The 5982-nt window shown below is 41.7% G+C and overlaps 1 long non-coding RNA gene across 1 annotated transcript; it reads left to right on the plus strand.

Annotated features, from left to right (window-relative positions):
• The first annotated feature begins 1342 nt into the window (after positions 1 to 1342).
• On the plus strand, positions 1343 to 3649 carry LOC105553838. Its single transcript, XR_001008222.1, has 2 exons — positions 1343 to 2950; positions 2997 to 3649. It is a non-coding gene; the product is annotated as an uncharacterized LOC105553838 (long non-coding RNA).
• The last annotated feature ends 2333 nt before the right edge of the window (positions 3650 to 5982 follow it).

A 5982-nucleotide genomic window follows, 5' to 3' on the forward strand; every position in this document is an offset into this window, starting at 1 on the left:
GCTAATTTTTGTATTTTTAGTAGAGACAGGGTTTCACCATGTTGGCCAGGCTGGTCTCAAACTCCCAATCTCAGGTGATCCACCCACCTTGGGCTCCCAAAGTGCTGGGATTACAGGAGTGAGCCACCGTGCCCGGCCGGAAGTGGTTACTTCTGTAGACAAAAGAATAAGGCTACTTAATCAGGCTTTCTGTGTAACAGAAAGAGAAAGAAAACATAAAAGTTTCAATTCATCCAATTCTTAATAAGAAATATATAAATAAAAGTTTTTAAAAGTACACTTCATTTTAATGTTGTATCAGTCAAGGTCCCTGCAAGAGACAGATGGTACACTCAAACTGGGTAACACAGGAGAGTTTAAGAAAGCAACTAAATCCAAAATACTATCAAGGAATCAATATAAAAATTGTTAATATTTTTCTCATACTGTTTTCAAAATATATTGTGTATATTACATTTACAGCACATCTTAATTAGGACTAGCCGTATTTCAAGTGCTCAGCTCACATATTGCTTGTAGCTACCATACTGGACAGCACATGTCCAAAAAAATACACGTAAAGTTAAAGTTTAAAAGACACAGGAACTAAACCCTCATCGTCCTTCCCTTGGGAGGTAGTTTAGAGAGCTATAGATGCTGTAACATTTTTGCTCTTGTTTATTATACATGACATTATTCCTAAAAAGGCTTTTGAGATCCTAGGTTGTATTCTTCAGGTTTTATTGCCTTCCCATGAAGATGTGAAGGCAGGGATGCCTGTTATTCAGTCCAGGATGCATGACGAGAGACCTTGGGAAAGTTTCATCTAGATTTAAAGAGAATTCTTGATGCTTATGTTCCATACTCAAAATGTAAATTTGAATATTAAAATAAAGATGATTTTTCTTTTGGAGCTAGTCTTGCTCTGTTGCCCAGGGTGGGATGCAGTGGCATGATCACTGCAGCCTCGACCTCACAGGCTCAAGCGATTCTCCTGCCTCAGCCTCCTAAGCAGCTAGGACTACAGGTGTGCACCACCATGCCTACCTATTTTTTTTTCTGTAGAGACAGGGTTTCCCTATGTTGTCCAGGCTGGTCTCAAACTCCTGGCCTCAAGCAATCCTCCTGCCTTGGCCTCCCAAAGTGTTGAGATTACAGGTGTAAGCCACTGCACCCGGCCAAGATGAATATTTTAATAGCTCACAGAACAAAGTTTGCCACATAATGATAAAATTACCATTAAAACATATTCCCATTTATTGTCAGTTTAAAAGGTGAACTGAGTTTCACCCAAACTGGTCTGGCCCCTCTCTGATAAAACTTCCAGTAGTTGCTGTCCTGTTAGAACATGACAGTTGCTCATAACTAGCTTTGCCTACTAACCATGTTTCTTTCCATTTGTATTAGGTTCTTTTTATAACAGCTCAAAGTTTCATTAATTGCTGCAATAAACATTGATTTTCATGTTTGTGAGTCTGCAAGTCAGCTGGGCGGCTCTACTTCAGGTGGTAAGGGTGGATCAGAGCTATTCATATACCTCTTGTTCTCCTTGTCTAGTGGTTTCTAGGGATATGTTCTCATAATGAACCCCACAGAGGCTCGTGAAAGTGAGAGGAAACTAGGATGCCTCTTAAGGCCTTGGTCAGGATGGGGTCTCCTGTCACTTCCATCGCAGTCTATTGTAAGTCATATGACCAAGTTCAATAAAATATAAACAAGTTAGAAAAACAATGGGAGGAATGGCAAAGTCATATGGCCAAGGCCATGAGTGATTAATTTTAACACAGGAAAAAAGTGAAGCATTAAATGCAATTATTTAATATACAGTGCCTCATTAACTGAAATATAAAATGTGTTTACTGTAAAATATAATCTGCTTATCTCAGCAAAGAAATACTATCTTTAAAAAATATCATTACTTCTAAGACGTCATCAGTCTGCAACTTCTTTCCATAGCCTTACTCAGGATGCTCTGGCAGCTCCTACATTAGCCTCGCATTGTAAACTGGTAGATTTCCTAGGAAACCACACATCTATTTATTTTTCTTATTTTATATGTTTAGGACAATGTATAGCTAATTACCCTACTTTTATTTGCATACAAATCTAATACAATCAGTTTTATCACAGATATAATGGATTTTTCAATAGTGAGGAGAGAGGTGCCTCCATGAGCCTTCTCTTTAGAAAAGTGGCATTCAGGACTCTTCATTTGAAGTGAAGATTGCTATATCTTTTGCATTGCTGTATTTTAGATAAATTAAGTTATAAATTGACACTATAATCAACTGACACCATGATCAGTGATGATGATCACCCTCATCAGCACTAGAGTTGACTTTTTGTTTTTATAACCCCTCTGCATGTATGTTGAATAGCAAAGTTCATCAAAGAACATGTATTAGTCAATGGTAAGTAAGATATCCTCATCTAAGAAATAACATCACCTCGTCTAATAAAGTTCTAAGAAGAGAGGGAAGAAAAAGTCTTGGGAGCTAGTCAGGAAATAGTGTGTATTTGCAGTTACCTAAACTGAACTCTACCATTACTCCTAACCCAGCTCCTCCTCCTGTGTTTTACATGATTAATGCCACCCCTGCCTCAACTAACCAAGATCAGCTTCATCACTGGGACCTCCCCATTCTTCCTGTGCAATATTTTTCTTTTTTATTTCTCCTTCTAATATTACTGTTATCGCTCCAGTAAAGATCTGTAATATATTTCATCTGGACTGATACCAGGAATGGTGGTGTTGCTTCCAATCTGTTGCTGCTAGATTAATCTTTGCAAAGCACAGGCTTAATTTCATTGCTCCTTAACTAAAACCACTGGTGGCTTTCCAATGCCTAAAAAATAAAGTCAACCTCCCCAGCAGACATTCAAGGCTTTCAGTGATCCATGGCTGTCAGCTCTCTCCAGGCTCACATCCCACTCCACTCCTCTGATGTTTCCTACACTACACTACACTACAGTACACTACAGTACACTACACTACACTACACTACACTACACTACAGTACACTACAGCCAGGTAGAATGACTGTTCACCCAACACCATTCAGGTTGTCTTCTCAACCTGAAATACTCTTGCACCTTCAAAGCTCAGTTCAAGTGCCCGTTCATTTGTGAAGCCTTCTCCAAGTCTCCAAGTCAGAATGTCTCTTCCTTGTGCTACCACAACCCTTTACCTGAGCCTCCATTAGTGCACTGAGACCATTCTGTTCAGTGTTCGGGTGAAGCTTCTTGGTGCAAAATATGTTACCTATTTCTTTCTGAAAAGTTGGATTCAGGGATATTTTAGTAGGACCCAAGGTAATAGTTCTAGCCAACCTCCCTGTCCACTGCCAAGCCGACTACAAACGCTTCTGTTGCTGGCGAGCTGGTCCATGCCACTAGTTCTGCTTCATTCTATTTATCTCTTAATGTAATCATCTTCTTCCTCCAGGTTTTAAGAACCAGCCCAACTCCTGGTTCCCTGATGAAGCTTATATTCCTCTACCCACATCGAACTTTTTCTTTTTGGAGCATGCCTTTAGTTTCTGTGTAGTTTGCCATGCAGCACTTTATTGTACACATTATTAAAACAGAATTTTAAGGATTAGAATGAACCTTAAAAGATCATGTGTCTCAAAATTTAATGTACATACAAATTACCCAGGGATTTTGTTGAGATAAAAATTATTTAATTTTAATTAATATAAATAATTCAATAGGTCTGGGGTGAGGCCTGAGGTTCTACATTTCCAACAAGTTGCCAGGCAAAGCCAATGCATCTGTCCAGGAACCACACTTTGAGTATCAAAGGTCTAGATGACATTATCATTCCAAAGAGTTTCTTTTACAGGCTCTCAGATCAGTGTTCATCCACTACCTGACTACCTGACTGTCATTCATAGGCAGTCTGTTCCATAGCGGGCCAGCTAAAGTAGCATTTACAAAGCTCACTCCTCTTACACAACAATCCAAGTGTTTCTTTTGTCAGTTTTCTGTGCCCCAGGAGATCCCTCTCTGCCTTGCCCTCTGCATTTGGGGGACCAGCACCTCGCACTCAGTGAAGGCCTGGAGTGCTTAAGAGGGATTTCTTCCAGCTCTCTTGCCCTGGCCTTCAGTGTATTAGGTGTATTACCTCCATGCTCTCAGTAGAGGTCCATAGGAAAGAGTAGGTAGGTTATGCCAGCTCACATGCATCCTTTAAAAATGGTTTAAAAGTTTAGCTGGTTTCTTATTATTCCTGTCTGTGGATGTTTCCTTCTCCTGTCACTCTACTAGGGATGAAACAGCTAATCATGTTCAAGAGTTCAATTTAGATGGTTTTTAAAAACTACGATTGAATTAGTTTGTTTTCATGCTGCTGATAAAGATATATCTGAGACTGGGAACAAAAAGGGTTTAATTGGACTTACAGTTCCACATGGCTGGGGACGCCTCAAAATCAGGCAGGAGGCAAAAGGTACTTCTTACATGGTGGCCTCAAGAGAAAAATGAGGGAGAAGCAAAAGCAGAAACTCTTGATAAACACATCAGATCTTGTGGGACTTATTTATTACCACAAGAATAGCACAGAAAAGACCGGCCTCCATGATTCAATTACCTCCCCATGGGTCCCTCTCACAACATGTGGGAATTCTGGGAGATACAATTCAAGTTGAAATTTGAGTGGGGACACAGCCAAACCATATCATTCTGCCCCAGGCTCCTCCAAATCTCATATCCTCACATTTCAAAACCAATCATGCCTTCCCAACAGTTCTCCAATGTCTTAACTCATTTCAGCATTAACCCAAAAGTCCACAGTCCAAAGTCTCATCTGAGACAAGGGAAGTCCCTTTCACTTATAAGCCTGTAAAAGCAAGCTAGTTACCTCCTAGATTCAATGGGGGATACAGGTATTGGGTAAATACAGCTGTTCCAAATGAGAGAAATTGGCCAAAACAAAGGGGTTACAGGGTCCACACAAGTCTGAAATCCAGTGGGGCAGTCAAATTTTAAAGCCCCAAAATGACCTCCTTTGACTCCATGTCTCACATTCAGGTCACACTGATGCAAGAGGTAGGTTCCCATGGTCTTGGGCAGCTCTGCCCCTGTGGCTTTGCAGGGTCCAGCCTCCCTCCTGGCTGCTTTCTCAGACTGATGTTGAGTGTCTGTGGCTTTTCCAGGCACAAGATGCAAGTCAATGGTGGACCTACCATTCTGGGGTCTACCATTCTGGGACTGTGGCCCTCTCCTCACAGCTCCACTAAGCAGTGCCCCAGTAGGAACTCTGTGTGGGGGCTCTGTCCTACATTTCCCTTCCACATCACCCTAGGAGAGGTTCTCCATGAGGGCTCTGCCCCTGCAGCAAACTTTTGCCTGGGCATCCAGGCATCTCCATATATCTTCTGAAATCTAGGCAGAGGTTCCCAAATCTCAATTCTTGACATCTGTGCATCTGCAGGCTCAACACCACATGGAAGCTGCCAAGGCTTGGGGCCTCTACTCTCTGAAGCCACAGCCCAAGCTCTATGTTGGCGCCTTTCAGTCATGGCTGGAGCAGCTAGCTGGGACACAGGGCACCAAGTCCCTAGGCTGCACACAGCACTGAGACCCTGGGCCCTGCCCACAAAACCACCTTTTCCTCCTGGGCCTCTGGGCCTGTGATGGGAGGGGCTGCCGTGAAGGTCTCTGACATGATCTGGAGACATTTTCCCCATGGCCTTGGGGATTAACATTAGGTTCCTTGCTACTTATGCAAATTTCTGCAGCCAGCTTGAACTTCTCCTTTAAAAAAATGGGTTTTTCTTTTCTACTGCATCAGCAGGCTACAAATTTTCCCAACTTTTATGCTCTTGTTTCCCTTTTAAAACAGAATCTTTTTAACAGCACCAAAGTCACTTTTTGAATGCTTTGCAGCTTAGAAATTTATTCCACCAGATACCCTAAATCATCTCTCTCAAGCTCAAAGTTCCACAAATCTCTAGGGCAAGGGTGAAATGCTGCCAGTCTCCTTGTTAAAACATAACAAGA

The sequence above is a fragment of the Mandrillus leucophaeus genome, unplaced genomic scaffold (genome assembly GCF_000951045.1).
Source record: "Mandrillus leucophaeus isolate KB7577 unplaced genomic scaffold, Mleu.le_1.0 Scaffold117, whole genome shotgun sequence".
Taxonomy (NCBI): domain Eukaryota; kingdom Metazoa; phylum Chordata; class Mammalia; order Primates; family Cercopithecidae; genus Mandrillus; species Mandrillus leucophaeus.